Consider the following 15,644-nt stretch of genomic DNA (forward strand, 5'->3'; position numbering starts at 1 on the left):
AGTCATGTTTCTCATGTTTAATGCAGTGTTATACCCAAATCTAACATCAGGTGATTTTCTTCTCATGCTGACATAATCATGACAGGAGAGACATAAGGGTACAAGGTTGTTTTGTATTGCTGCTTAAAAGTACAGCATGTTCTGTATGGGCATGTGTTTTCATACAGAGAGATGCCAGATGACCTTTTAATAGATATAGATGTGAATTAAATGCCCTCTTGTGGTTTGTTTATATATATATATATATATATATATATATATATATATATATATATATATATATATATATATATATATATATATATATAAATGCCATAAACATGCTATACAGCATATTTTAATGATCATTGATTTTCGTTGGAAACATTGGATGTTTTACCTATAAAGAAACCTACATACATCTCATTTGAGCTTTTGATTTGATCAGTAAATGCATTCTTTGGGAAGGATTTTTGTTTAGTTAAACCACACTTATATAAATAAACTTTATTGTAAATAAGTGATGCGTAATAAGTGCTAATCTTGTTAAGTCATGCCGTAAGGAATACTTTTTCTGCGTCCAGCCTCCACTAATTTTAATAGAGGATATTATTTAAACAGACCTATTTATTCATTAAACATTTAAGCAAAGATTTTATAAACTCACAGTGTACACAGTCTTCAGGCTTACAGAATTATTTGTAAAAAAAATCCATGTCTATGAATCCATGCTCATATTGAATTTTGTTACAGAATGGAGATAAAAATTAGGATGTAGTGTTTTTGGTAGTTTTGCATTATGATACGAGTGTATATTAGCATGATTTTATGTATTTCTCTGTGGTATTTGGGATCGGTTGGACTTGGAAGTGCTACATGACATCACACTTAACCAGCGGATTCTCATGAGTTATTTTTCACTAACATTCAACCAGAATGTGTCCAAATCATATATAGACCATTTCATCAGACGCACGTGCGGTGAAGCGATAAGCGTCTGGTCCGAACTGTACTTCCGGTTTCTGTTTGTTTAATGGTCTGACTAGTTGCTGAAACTGAACTTTTAAACAAATACCTCGTCGAAAATAACAAATGTTTTGCGTTCCTTTGTAATCTACGTGTTGTTTATTTTGCTTGATATATGAATAAACTACTTTACAAGGACTTATTTATTTATTCTTCGCGGAGTTTACCGAAAGTTACGCGATGACCACGAAAGCCGCTTGTTTATGTTGTTACTGCTGAAACCGTCTATAAACGTGGTGTTCTTGACGTCATATATAGGTTTGTGAAGAGATTTTTTGAAACAAAAACATTGCATCACTGCGCATCACTTGCGGAAAACTGAAATGGGTAAAGAGTTGGGATGGGGGTGAAGATAGTGACAGAGCAGTTGCAGTTCACCTGTCACTCAAGTGGCCACACCCTTAATTATGCAGAACTTAATTAAGGCTATATCATTTGAACAAATAAGTTACAAAAAATTCATTTACAGTTGTCATGAAGAGCAAAATTAGCAATATAGTCCAAAAACTATTTTGTTTTTGTTTTTGGTCCATATAAACATATTTATTTCTGCTGTAAAGTTGGGCATTTTAACATGGTGGTCCATGGCCCGTAGACGAATCGCAGTTTAAGTAACTTCTGTATTGGCTTCATCAGAGAGATCGGAAGGTTGCCCCTTGGTCCAAATGCATATTTAAAAAAAAGTTCAGCTGTAGGGCTTAACAAATTTAGAGTACCTGTCTATTTCTCTCGAAAATCGTCCATAATGCAGACTCTTTACTTTTCAGAGAGTTCTCAACGCTACATCATTTTAAACAGTGACGAATGTCAACTAAAAGTCCCAATTTTATACCCAAATTTGAGTCGGCACGTTCAACTTCTCTCACAAGTCAGAAATGAATGAAGCATAACATTTTGAATTACTTAGTTAAACTTAAAAATTATTTTTCTATTAAGGAGTGCAGGTAAACTGTAATTGGGCATCTGAATAAAATAATAATAAAATGATTTACTATTTTTTAATTTACACGGCAAAAATGACTTTCTAACTTACTATTTTTGTCTTGTTTTCTGTAAAAATATAAAAACTTCTTAAATTAAGATGTATTGTCTTGTTGAGCAAAAAAAGTCTAGTTTTTCGACAAAAAAATATAAAATTTAAGCAAAAATCTGCCAATAAAATAAGAAAAAAATTCTTGAATTAAATGTTTATGAAAACTTATTTCAAGATTTTTCTTATTCCATTGGCAGATTTTTTTGCTTGTTTTAAGCACAAATTTACTTAAGGTTTATTTTTTTGTCATTTTGCTCATCAAGACAACACTGCAAAAAAAATTTAAAGAAAAAAATTCTTAGTATTTTTGTCTTGTTTTCAGTAAAAATATCTAAAAATTCTTAAATTAAGATGCTTTGTCTTGATGAGCAAAATGACCCAAGAAAATAAGTCTAGTTTTTGACCAAAAATTTCAAATTTAAGTGATTTTGTGCATAAAACAAGCAAAAAAAATCTGCCAATGGGGTAAGCAAAAAATCTTGAACATTTTTCTTAAACACTAAATTTACGATTCAAGAAAAATTTGCTTACCCCATTGGCAGATTATTATATATATATATATATATTTGCTTGTTTTATGCACAAAATCATTTAAATTTGATATTTTTGGTCTAAAAACTAGACTTATTTTGTTGGGTCATTTTGCTCACTAAGAAAAAGCATCTTAATTTAAGAAATTTTAGATATTTGTACTAAAAACTAAATAAAAATACTACATAAGAAAGTCATTTTTTGCAGTGTTTACAGTAATCTGTAACCTTCATTTCCTGAATTAGATCAGCGAAGGAAAAACAGATAAGACTGTCCTCATTTCAAACAGCACCCACTTGCATCTCAACGTTACTTTATATGTTTTGTCTGTTTCATAGCAAAGCCAAATCCCCTGAGATCTGCAGTCGTGAGACTATTGTGCTATTGTAAATCTTACAATGTGAGAATCTGCGCAAACAATAACGCCGGTTCTCCCCTTGAGAATCTCCTCGTATGAGAGTGTGTCTCAATATGTCACACGATAGGCCTTCAAAGTCTTTTCTGACGTGTTCAAGCTATGGATCGCACAATAGCGATGTGTTTTTATGCAATCTGTAAATGCTGGAGAGACTCCAGTATCCATCGTTCGATGAAGGACACTCCCTGAAGCTGAAGGACATTTACTTGGTGCAATTTGAGAAATAGGGCATTCAGTATTCATGTTGTGTCGATAAGGCCTCAACTGACCGTTTGGGTGTGGCGTTATCTGTCCAGATTTCATCCACTTCTTTGTGAAACCATTTTCACACCTGCCTTAATCCATCTACTGGAGACATAAACAACACCACATGAAGACAAAAGATAGGGAAGCGTTTGTACACTGGGTGCACATGTTTGCATGTCTGTAGAAAATACACGTGCCCAGCATGCTTTAATAAGAACACTGCAAAAAATGGCTTTCTTACTCAGTATTTTTGTCTTGTTTTTAGTAAAAATATCTAAAAATTCTTAAATTAAGATGTATTTTCTTGATGAGCAAAATGACCTAGGAAAATAACAGTGGTGCCTGGTGACTTCTTTTTTTGAGGGCGCTCGATGTGAAGTTTGTCACAACATGTATGTAGCCCGTCATGTGTGTGGTTCTTTTTTCAAAATATGTGTTCTGCGCGCCGAGTGATCCTGTGTGCATCACGTCTTGTCAAAATAAGGGCCTGCTGCAGACGCGTCTAAAGGGTTTATTATAAACAGACGCTCGCGTTTGCCAGATACTCATGTAACATAAACTCATGCGTAATCAGAGTTTACTGTTAACAAATCTGCCAAAGGGGTAAGCAATTTTTTTTTCTTTTTTTTTTCTTGAATTTAGTGTATAAGAAAAATGACAGACAGTCTTTTTTTTTCAGTGAAAATAACTTACTGTACCGGCTTGTTTAAGGGACAAGCCACTACTTTTAAAAGGTTTGTTCACCAAAAACTATAATTCATAATTTACTCACCTTTAGACTAGGGGTGCCCAAACTTTTTCCTACCAAGGGCCAAAAATCAAACCTGACTGAGGGCCCTGGGCTGAAAGTAAATGTTGCTGTGTTATATTAAAATTAAACTTGCCCTGATTCTCCTAATTTATCATTTTCTAATACTTAAAAAATAAATAAGCAAACTCTGTTTATGCATAACTAATGCAGATTCATTTTCAAAGGTATCTATGTGCCACTGCCTTGACCTCTCCATTATTAGCCTATACTACCTGAGTTTCGTGATGCATGCTATACACCTTCAAGTATGCATGTACATTAAAAAATTTATTTACTTTAATTCCTTGCATTTAATTTCAACTTATATTTTTGTAATGTGCAAATAAAACAAAAAAGTTACATTTTAGACGTTAAATGTTTAATTAGAAATATGAAAATATGCGTCAGTGACGTTTATCCTTTTCCTTATCTCATGTGGCATGACGGGCCAAATTAAAGGTCATTACGGGCCAACTTTGGCCCTAGTTTGGGCACCTCTGCTTTAGACTATATGAAACCATGTAGACGAGTTTCCTTTAGACAAATAGCCAGCAACTTAAAATTGACTTGATGGGTAAACAGGTGACCCAGGAGTCTTGGTCAATTTAATGGCATCGTTTATACCACATAAGCCCTTTTCAAACACAGATTAGGGAAAATTCATGGAAAATGTCTTCGGGATTTGTCCGGGAATCGTTTTCACACTGCCAATGATTTTCCGGAATCTGTATGTGTGTTCACACACATCCGTTAAGATCCCTTAAAAACATGTGACGTGACGCAACTGTGCAATTGGTTTTTAATCATCAACGAACACCACGAACCACTCGGTGAGTAGCACAGTTTTGAAAATAAATGTTAAGTGTTGTTTTAATGACATGTTTGTGCATGGCCATTGACTTCCATTCTGAAGCAGTCAAGAGACGCTTCTAAATGAGTCAAAAAGTCAAGACACGACCCATTGTCAAAATTTCAGTGTCCATCACTGTAGTTCATCAAAAACAAACCAGAAATGAGACTCAAAGTGTTAAATACCGGAATTATCCTTTAAGCAACTGAAAAAAGCACAAATGTCAGTGCAGGTCAAAACTTCTTAAAGGTGTCAATTCACTTAAGTTTGCTTATTATCCACGATTTCTCTCTCAAGAAACCACATGCATGCATTCGTGTTTTTCTATTATTTTGGCGAATAATCTCAGTTTCAGTGCGGACAGTGATGAGCTCGCTGATCTTGGCTTCTTTCCGGTTTGCAGACATTTTCCGTCATAAATGTTGATGTGCATTTAAAACCCCTATGTCAAAGAGCTGAACGGTAACTTCTTGTTGCAATGAAACATGCGTCCTCACTGCGACTAGGGGTGAGATTGATCACAAAAATGCACGGTTCGGATCACATTACACATTACATAACGGATCATGGATCCGTACGTATCACGGATCAACTGTGCTCACAACATTAACGACTAGGCATGGGCCGGTTACCGGTTTCAAGGTATACCAAGGTTTTAAACAGTCAAGGTTTCAAAACCACTAAAATGTTCTGTGATACCGTCTCCAAGGTATGAGCTGTGTTAATACAAAATTCATTAAATCATTAAATCATGTGATTGGTTTAATGTTAACATTTAAACATAACGAAAATATTATATATATATTTTTTAAAGCATATTATAATTTTAAGGCTTTATTTTTACCTGGGGTTTGAAAATAACACATTTTAGTGTTGCAATGGCAATACCGCAACACCATGAAACCGTGGTATTTTTGCTAAAGGTTATCATATGCCACAATCTTATACTGGCCCAGGCCTAACTGCGACACACCCCTTACAGCATTACTGCATTTTTTCCACACAGGACGCCTTCCGTAAATGTTACGCCAATGTTTCTAGGTCCCCTTTATGTGAGGGTTCCCAGAAACGATTACGGGACGTGTTTGCTTTCACAAAGAAGGAACAATGGCAGTTTTTTAGGACTTTTCTGATGTGACAGGATTGGCAAAGCCCGTCCTGCTCTTGGATTGGTTGGTCGTTGTGTTCATTGATCAGCCTATCACTGGGCAGGGGGATGTATAAATTTGACTGCGAAGCAGTATGGTGTTATGCGTTACGCCCCCTTTCTGCGTCATCTCGAGTCGCCGGTCAGGTATGTGTTGGTTATGTTGGTTGAGGGTTTGTAGTGTGTTGTGTCTTATTAGTATTTTCCTTGTCTAGAGTGGTTTATTTGGACACACCTTGCGACTGGAGCTTGGTTGACGTGTTCCCTCTCGATAGGTAAGTGAAACCGCTATAATGCGTTTTCGTGTAAAGACTGCATGTGTAAGTAGAAGGCGTCTGTTTGTGTATCGTTTGAAGTGAGTCTGCGGGAGACTTTAACAGTACCGACCGCTGCCTGATGTTACCCGGTGCCGTTGTGTGCTGTGAGATCTCTTTATTTGAGTGAGCCCACGGGTGCACAGAGGGCTGTGACGTGATTTGTGGGGAGATCGCACACATACGGTACGTGGTTTTAGAGTTTAACCGTGCTATAGTTCCAAATGGTAGGTTGTATGATACTGTTAATTCTATTATAGATCGTGTTGTCTCGTATCAGCGGCTCCTGTTTCCCTGTACACATTAATCCCAGATTGACAGAACGAGCCTGCAGCTTTCTGCCTTATCCTTGAATTTATCTGTGCTTCCGGATCGCTCATTCAACCGGTACGTGTTTTTAAAGCGTAATAAACATTTTGCATGTACACTGTTTAATGTGTTCTATTTTTAACTTCATTACAGACTTGTTGCGTCTATGGGCGATTAATAGTTGTGCAGTCAGGGCTTCGTGGGAAGTATCGTCCAGAGGCGCTGTTGCTTTGCCTGTAATTTAGTGTGTGTGTGTGTGTGTGTGTGATTGAAGCTTATTGAACGTGATTGTTTCTTTAGTTTTGTTGCTTTTCTTTTACTGTGATATTTGAGTGCTAAAGGTTGTTGTTTCTTTTTGTTTAATGTTTTTTTGATTTATTTTTGTATTTTATTAACTCTAATTTATTGAGTTAATTTGGTTATTGAAGAGGGATAATATCCCTCTTTTCCTTTTTGTTTTTGGTTTGTTTTGATTTAATTGATGTGCTTATATGTAAAGGGCACAGTGAGAAGTTAAAGGTGCCCCCCTCATCCTCTGTGTTGACACTCATAGTGTGTTGTGATCCTACCAGTGACTTTGTGACAAATCTTAAGTGAAATATACTATCTTATTTTTACAGGAGCTGAGTGCCGAAGGCGGGGTGGATATTGGTGGTGGTATTGCTTCATGAGTGCTGTGCTGCGTGCAGTGGTGTGCGTGTGTGTGTGTGAGTGTTTCCACACAGGTGTAGCCAAAATTGTGCGGTGCTGTGGAGGCCTATTAGTGCCCTTAATCCCTGCTGTCACGCCTCGGCTCCTGCTTTTACACCCATAGAGGTATTTGAGGATGGAGGTCACCCGTAGTACATCCTATTAAATTGATTGTGTTGTGATTTCATTGTGTGCATAATACTCTTTTTTTATATTTAATAAAATTTCATACTTATTTTACCCACGTCTTCTACCAATTCTTTAGTACAGGAACCTGTGTTGCCTAAGTGCAAGTTATTATCTCTGGCCAAGTGCCAGGGTGGCGTAGTCGCTATATATATTCTATCAGCCCTCGGTGTGTCATGTCACATTCTGGCGTAGTCGGCAGGATTGTGCTTATTTAGGCGAAGACGTGGGTATTTAGTAGTTTTTTTGTTAAGGTGAATTGTAATTGTTCTGTGTTTTTTTGTTATTGTTTTGTGTTGACTGTTTTAGGCAAAGTGACAGCGTCTGCTGGATTGCGGTGAGCAGCTTTCTCTATTTTTGCGACCCCCGTCGTGGTGGTAAGTTGTGATTTAAATAATGGAAGAAGAACTTAGGGAACTAAGAGAATTGGTTGTGCAGTTGAAGGCAGACAATGAGCGTTTGCGTCAAGAGAGTGCTCTCGCGTTGCCTGGCTCCAGCACTTCATCTTCTCATGTGCCCGATCCCGAGCCGGTTGTGCCTCCTCCAGCTGTTGCTGGTGCCAATCCGTCGGAAAGATTTGTGTTTGTACCTCGTGACCGGAAGTGTCCACGGTTCAATGGTCGGTCTGGTATTGGCATCAGCGAATGGATTGAGGAGGCACAGGCCTGTATTCGGACCCGTCATTTGTCAGTAGGCGAGCAGGCGTTCTTTCTATTTGACCATCTAGAGGGGGAGGCCCGTGACGAGATCCGATATCGTTCGGATGCTGAACGAGGGGATCCAGAAAAGATTTTTTCTGCGTTGCGCGAGGTTTTTGGCTGCTCACAGTCCCACGTAGCATTACAGGAAGCGTTTTTTCCAGACGACAGTTGGAGGGGGAGAGCCTATTGGAGTTTTCCCTTGCTCTGATGGGTCTTATGGAAAAAGTTAAACAGCGGTTTCCTGGGGCGGTTTCAAATGCTCCATTATTGCTGCGTGACCAGTTTGCGGAGCATGTTGGTGATAATGCTCTCCGGCGTGAACTCAAGCAGTTAGTTCGCCGTCAACCAAATATCACACTATTAGAAGTACGCAGTGAGGCGATACGGTGGGAACAGGAGGGTTTGCCAGGGGGTGCGCGGGCTCGTAGCCAGTCTGTCCCGTTTTCGTATGGGATTCAATATGGTGTACAGGGGAATCAGCGCTCCGTTGCTAATGAGTCTTCGTCATCCGAATTGAGCGAATTACGAGAAATGTTAAAAGCTCAACAAAATCAGTTGAATCAGCTGACTCAAAGTTTCACCCAATTTCAAGGCGCACGTTCGCGTAGTCATTCCCCACGTTATGGACCGGTGGTTTGTAGGCGGTGCCATCAACCTGGGCATTTTGCCAGGGAGTGTAATTTGTCACGGCCTGCCAATTCGGCTTCTGAGTCATCTTCTAATCCTTTGCGTTATGATCATATCCCGGCATTATTAGGGAGGGGACAACGTCATTCAAGCCAGCCGTCGGAAAACTAGTGCCCGCCGGGCTGTTGAGCCACAGCTCGGCTGGGGTAATTAGGGGCTCGATGTCTCATTTAATGTCTGGCTGCCCACAACTGGTGGTCAAGATTGGGGGAGTTGGGGTGACTTGTTTGATTGACACAGGCTCTATGGTTTCCACTATAACCGAGAGCTGCTTTTTAAGCCATTTTGAACCTTGGGGTCAGGAGCGCCTAAAACTTTGCCAATGGCTCCAACTACGGGCGGCTAATGGGCTCGCTATTCCATATCTTGGTTATCTGGAATTGGATGTTGAGTTGTGTGGTAAGATGGTGTCAGGGTGTGGGATATTGGTAGTAAAGGATCCCCCTGGTAATACGTGTGCTCAGGTCCCAGGAATACTGGGAATGAATGTGTTGAGCCGGTGTTACCAGGAGCTGTTTGGTCGACATGGCCGAGCCTTGTTTGACTCTCCACCCGTAGTGGAGGTTCCTGATTTTGTGATGCAGGCTTTGCAGCAGTGTCACAAGGATACACGTCAACCAGGACTTGGACAGGTAGGGCGAGTAAAGGTGCGAGGACGTCATCAGTGTCGTATCCCAGGTGGCACCATGAAGATTGTGGCTGCCACCTGTTCTGAGCAGTACTCTCAGGGTACAGTGTTGTTCGAGCCACTTGAGTCGGGACTCCCGGCTGGCCTTCTGGCCTCGCCTGCATTGGTGCCATCAGTTCGGGGTACAGTTTACATTCCAATTGTAAATGTAGGGGTGTTAGATGTGGTAGTCTATCCAAATACACTGTTGGGTTCCCTACATGGTGTGTTTGTGGTGAGTTTGCCTCCAGGGGTCATTGAAGTGAAGGAGACTGTTGCAATGGTAGGTGCTCAAGAGTGTGTGTTAGAACCTTCGTTGCAGCAGAGGATCGACACTATTGATTTATCAGCCCTGGAGGGTAGGGAGCAGGATAGGGTTAGGGCCCTGTTGCAGAGGTATCAGTCTGTGTTTTCAGCACACGAAAGTGATTTGGGCTGTACAGACTTGATTTCTCATGACATTCCCCTTACTGATGACGTTCCGGTTCGGCAGCGGTACAGGCGCTTGCCACCCTCAGAATATGATGTAGTGAAAACACACATTAACCAGCTTCTTGATGCTCAGGTAATTAGAGAAAGCTGTAGCCCGTATGCATCCCCAATCGTCCTTGTAAAAAAGAAAGACGGTAGTCTACGCATGTGCGTAGACTACCGTCAGTTGAATTCGAAGACCAGGAAGGATGCGTTTCCACTGCCTCGCATCGAGGAAACGTTAGATGCATTGACCGGGGCACGCTGGTTCTCCACCTTGGATTTGGCCAGCGGGTACAACCAAGTTCCAGTCACTGAGGGGGATAAGTCCAAAACAGCCTTCTGTACTCCATTTGGATTATTTGAGTGGAACAGGATGCCGTTTGGGCTTTGTAATGCTCCCAGCACTTTCCAGCGTTTGATGGAAAGGTTGTTTGGGGACCAACGGCATCAGTCCTTGCTTTTATACCTGGACGACATTGTGGTTTTCTCCTCCTCAGTGACTCAACATCTGGAACGGTTGGAGTTAGTCTTGGGTCGATTGAAGCGGGAAGGGCTTAAAGCCAAGCTGGAGAAGTGTGTGTTTTTTCAGGAACAGGTAAAGTATTTGGGTCCTGTGGTCTCCTCTCAGGGAGTAGCCACGGATCCAAGTAAGGTGGAGGTAGTGGCTAGTTGGGCCTGTCCAGCAAGTGTAACAGAGCTTCGTTCTTTTTTAGGGTTTGCCAGCTATTACCGCCGCTTCGTGGAGGGGTTCGCCAAGTTGGCAGCCCCCTTACATAAGCTGGTGGCAGAGTTTGCTGGGGGCAAGCGTAAAAAGGTAGTTGGTCAGGGGTTTGCCGATGCCTGGACTGAATCATGTCAAAAGAGTTTTGACACCTTAAGGGAGAAGCTTACCACTTCCCCTATTTTGGCATATGCAGACTTTTCTTTGCCCTTTGTTCTTGAGGTAGATGCAAGTTTTCAAGGGTTGGGTGCTGTTCTGTCTCAGGAACAGGAGGGAAAAGTTCGACCTATTGCTTTTGCCAGTCGTAGCCTGCGGCCCACTGAGCGCAATTCTGCAAATTATAGCTCTATGAAATTGGAGTTTTTGGCGCTTAAGTGGGCGATGACTGAAAAATTCAGGGAGTATTTACTAGGGCAGAAATGCATTGTTTTTACAGATAACAACCCCCTGAGCCATTTGGCGTCAGCAAAGCTGGGGGCCACAGAACAGCGTTGGGCTGCCCAGCTTGCTATTTTTGACTTTGAAATTCGGTACAGGCCTGGTAAGAGTAATGGTAATGCTGACGCCCTTTCGAGACAGTTTCCAATCGACAGTGGGGAAGTAGGGCAGTTTGTACCAGTTACTGTGCTTCCTGCATCGATACAACAAGCTGCAGGAATGGGGCATATGTATCAGGCAACTCAAGCTGCCCTGAAGGTTTTCCCGAGCTATTCTGCTGCTGATCTCAGGGCACTGCAGGAAGCTGACCCAGACATTGGGGGTGTGGGGTGTCTCTGGCGCAGTAAAAACTTTCCAGGTCCAGAGGAACGGAAAGCATTGTCTAAGAATAGTCTCATTTTGCTCCGTCAGTGGGATCGACTGGTAGAACGAGAAGGAGTTCTTTATCGTCGGGTATTCCGTCCCGATGGGAGAGAGGAAATCCTTCAAGTTCTTTTGCCGTCTGTGTTAAGAGCTGAGGTCTTAAGGGGGTTACACCAGGAGCATGGACACCAGGGCATTGAACGCACGACCGAGCTGGCCCGGCAGCGTTGCTACTGGCCTGGTATGTCCGGTGAGGTGGCCAGATGGTGTAAAGAATGCGAACGTTGTCAGTCCGCCAAGGGTGTGCAGCCAGTGGCCTCTAGTTTTATGGGGCACTTGTTGGCCTCTAGGCCAAATGAGATCTTGGCTGTGGATTTTACCGTGTTGGAGCCGACCAGTTCAGGTTTGGAGAATGTCTTGGTGATCACAGATGTGTTCACCAAATATACCCTGGCGGTTCCTACACGGGATCAACGAGCAGAGACAGTAGCCCAAGTGTTAGTGGTGGAGTGGTTCTGTAAGTTTGGGGTCCCCGGTCGTATACACTCTGACCAGGGCCGCAATTTCGAATCCTTACTAATACAGCAGCTTTGTGGTTTGTATGGGGTGGAGAAGTCGCGAACGACACCCTACCATCCCGCAGGGAATGGTCAGTGTGAAAGGTTTAACAGGACTCTGCATAACCTTTTACGCACCTTGCCTCCATCGAGTAAACGGGATTGGGCTGCATGTCTTCCGCAGGTCCTGTTTAGTTACAACACTACCCCCCACCAATCAACTGGTGAGTCACCATACTATTTGATGTTTGGCCAAGAGCCTCGGTTACCCGTTGACTTTCTGTTAGGTAAGGTAGAGGGGACTGCTGTGGGAAAGGTGCATGAATGGGTTGTAGAGCACCAAACTCGGTTGCAGGTTGCTTTCGAGGGGGCCCGTGAACACTTGAGAGTTCATGCGGAACGCCGCAAGGCACGGCATGACTCACAAGTACGAGATGCGCCACTGGGGGAGGGTCAACTGGTTTATCTCCGCGATTTTGGCGTGAGAGGTCGGTCAAAAATCCAAGATCTGTGGAGCCCAGTGGTGTACCAAGTTGTGAGAGCCCCTACAAAAGGAGGCTCAGTGTACTCTATTGCCCCGGTGGATGATTTGGATAAGGTAAGGCAAGTACATCGCTCCTTATTGAAAATTAGAATCCAACAAGATTCTGGCGACGTACCTGCTCAGGACCCTGTCACTGAGGCCGTATCGGCGCAGGATGAGCAGGCACCTGAGGAGTCTGAACTGGGAGATTTATGGGTTTTAGTGTCTGAGACCCCAGTGATAGAGGAGGTTAGTGCCCCAGTAGACTTGGGCTGTGTAGATCCTCCCAGTGGTGAAGTGGTGGTGGCGGCCCCACTCAACTTGAGTCAGCCGGTTGGGAATGAGCCAATTCAAAGGCCAGAGGGTTTGTATGATGAGAGAGTCCGCCGAAGTAGTCGAACTACAGCTGGTCAACATTCTACTGTCCACCACCTTCCGCGGTCAGTGGGGGTGGTGGGTGCTGAGGATGGAGCATCTAGGGCCATTTCAGTAATGTTTAGGCCCTGGGATTAAGTGATGTCCATCGTCGGGGCGACGATGCAGAAGCGGGGGGGAGATTGTGACAGGATTGGCAAAGCCCGTCCTGCTCTTGGATTGGTTGGTCGTTGTGTTCATTGATCAGCCTATCAATGGGCAGGGGGATGTATAAATTTGACTGCGAAGCAGTATGGTGTTATGCGTTACGCCCCCTTTCTGCGTCATCTCGAGTCGCCGGTCAGGTATGTGTTGGTTATGTTGGTTGAGGGTTTGTAGTGTGTTGTGTCTTATTAGTATTTTCCTTGTCTAGAGTGGTTTATTTGGACACACCTTGCGACTGGAGCTTGGTTGACGTGTTCCCTCTCGATAGGTAAGTGAAACCGCTATAATGCGTTTTCGTGTAAAGACTGCATGTGTAAGTAGAAGGCGTCTGTTTGTGTATCGTTTGAAGTGAGTCTGCGGGAGACTTTAACAGTACCGACCGCTGCCTGATGTTACCCGGTGCCGTTGTGTGCTGTGAGATCTCTTTATTTGAGTGAGCCCACGGGTGCACAGAGGGCTGTGACGTGATTTGTGGGGAGATCGCACACATACGGTACGTGGTTTTAGAGTTTAACCGTGCTATAGTTCCAAATGGTAGGTTGTATGATACTGTTAATTCTATTATAGATCGTGTTGTCTCGTATCAGCGGCTCCTGTTTCCCTGTACACATTAACCCCAGATTGACAGAACGAGCCTGCAGCTTTCTGCCTTATCCTTGAATTTATCTGTGCTTCCGGATCGCTCATTCAACCGGTACGTGTTTTTAAAGCGTAATAAACATTTTGCATGTACACTGTTTAATGTGTTCTATTTTTAACTTCATTACAGACTTGTTGCGTCTATGGGCGATTAATATTTGTGCAGTCAGGGCTTCGTGGGAAGTATCGTCCAGAGGCGCTGTTGCTTTGCCTGTAATTTAGTGTGTGTGTGTGTGTGTGTGTGTGATTGAAGCTTATTGAACGTGATTGTTTCTTTAGTTTTGTTGCTTTTCTTTTACTGTGATATTTGAGTGCTAAAGGTTGTTGTTTCTTTTTGTTTTATGTTTTTTTTTATTTATTTTTGTATTTTATTAATTCTAATTTATTGAGTTAATTTGGTTATTGAAGAGGGATAATATCCCTCTTTTCCTTTTTGTTTTTGGTTTGTTTTGATTTGATTGATGTGCTTATATGTAAAGGGCACAGTGAGAAGTTAAAGGTGCCCCCCTCATCCTCTGTGTTGACACTCATAGTGTGTTGTGATCCTACCAGTGACTTTGTGACCATTCTTAAGTGTAATATACTATCTTATTGTTACAGGAGCTGAGTGCCGAAGGCGGGGTGGATTTTGGTGGTGGTATTGCTTCATGAGTGCTGTGCTGCGTGCAGTGGTGTGCGTGTGTGTGTGTGAGTGTTTCCACACAGGTGTAGCCAAAATTGTGCGGTGCTGTGGAGGCCTATTAGTGCCCTTAATCCCTGCTGTCACGCCTCGGCTCCTGCTTTTACACCCATAGAGGTATTTGAGGATGGAGGTCACCCGTAGTACATCCTATTAAATTGATTGTGTTGTGATTTCATTGTGTGCATAATACTCTTTTTTTATATTTAATAAAATTTCATACTTATTTTACCCACGTCTTCTACCAATTCTTTAGTACAGGAACCTGTGTTGCCTAAGTGCAAGTTATTATCTCTGGCCAAGTGCCAGGGTGGCGTAGTCGCTATATATATTCTATCAGCCCTCGGTGTGTCATGTCACACTGAGATCAACGTACTGCGTGAATGGGGTTAAATTGAAAAGTTAAGAAGAGATGCTCAGCCATCAAAAGAGAGGAGGTGCAACCAAAAATCCATGCTAAATGAAAAAATGGTGCAACACTCTTTCTAAAAAAGATTGAAACTTTTATTAATAGAAAACAGTGACGTTTTGGCCACAACACTGCAAAAAAATGACTTTCTTTCTTAGTATTTTTGTCTTGTTTTCAGTAAAAATATCTAAAAAATCTTAAATTAAGAAAATGACCGAAAATAAGTCTGGCTATTAGACAAAAAATACATTTATTTACTTAAAAGTAAATGAGTGCTTACAGTTTTTTACAGACGCTAGGACACATTTCTCAATACTTAGGTCACTTTTGCAAAACTCTTCACACAGTGAGCACAACAGAAGTGCTTTGGCACAAAATGCATTCAATAACTACATCTCTCAAATTTCATGAATACTTTTCTCACTCAGACACAACAACTGCCAAAACTCTTAACATACAGGACAATTGGCACATGCTTACATTCTGTTTTCAAAACTGTTAAACTTATGTTCAAAACAATAACATAATACAAAACTGAATAAGACAGCAATTTCCTACAGTAATATTTTAATGAAATACATTTGAAACCTGAAAAATAAATGCTATAAAAACACTTGGCCAAATGGAGAAGACAAAGTCGATTAGCATTACTACTGTATCTGTATCAGTGGATGGTGTGTATACAAAT

General features: G+C 41.8%; 2 long non-coding RNA genes across 5 annotated transcripts in view; both read left to right on the forward strand.

The window, feature by feature from the left end:
- LOC129431119 (uncharacterized) overlaps positions 1–15,644 on the forward strand; it is a 56,518-nt gene that overhangs the window by 26,303 nt on the left and 14,571 nt on the right. The gene's annotated exons all lie outside the window — the stretch shown is intronic.
- LOC141369322 (uncharacterized) lies at positions 6,007–14,778 on the forward strand. Of its 4 annotated transcripts, XR_012372968.1 has the most exons (5): positions 6,007–6,295; positions 6,377–6,721; positions 7,264–7,459; positions 7,829–7,896; positions 14,469–14,778. It is a non-coding gene; the product is annotated as an uncharacterized lncRNA (long non-coding RNA). The 4 variants fall into 4 exon arrangements; XR_012372966.1 differs by having other exon boundaries at positions 7,264–7,896; XR_012372967.1 differs by lacking the exons at positions 7,264–7,459; positions 7,829–7,896; positions 14,469–14,778 and having other exon boundaries at positions 6,377–6,520; positions 6,595–7,221.

The sequence above is a fragment of the Misgurnus anguillicaudatus genome, chromosome 13 (assembly GCF_027580225.2).
Source record: "Misgurnus anguillicaudatus chromosome 13, ASM2758022v2, whole genome shotgun sequence".
Classification (NCBI taxonomy): Eukaryota; Metazoa; Chordata; class Actinopteri; order Cypriniformes; family Cobitidae; genus Misgurnus; species Misgurnus anguillicaudatus.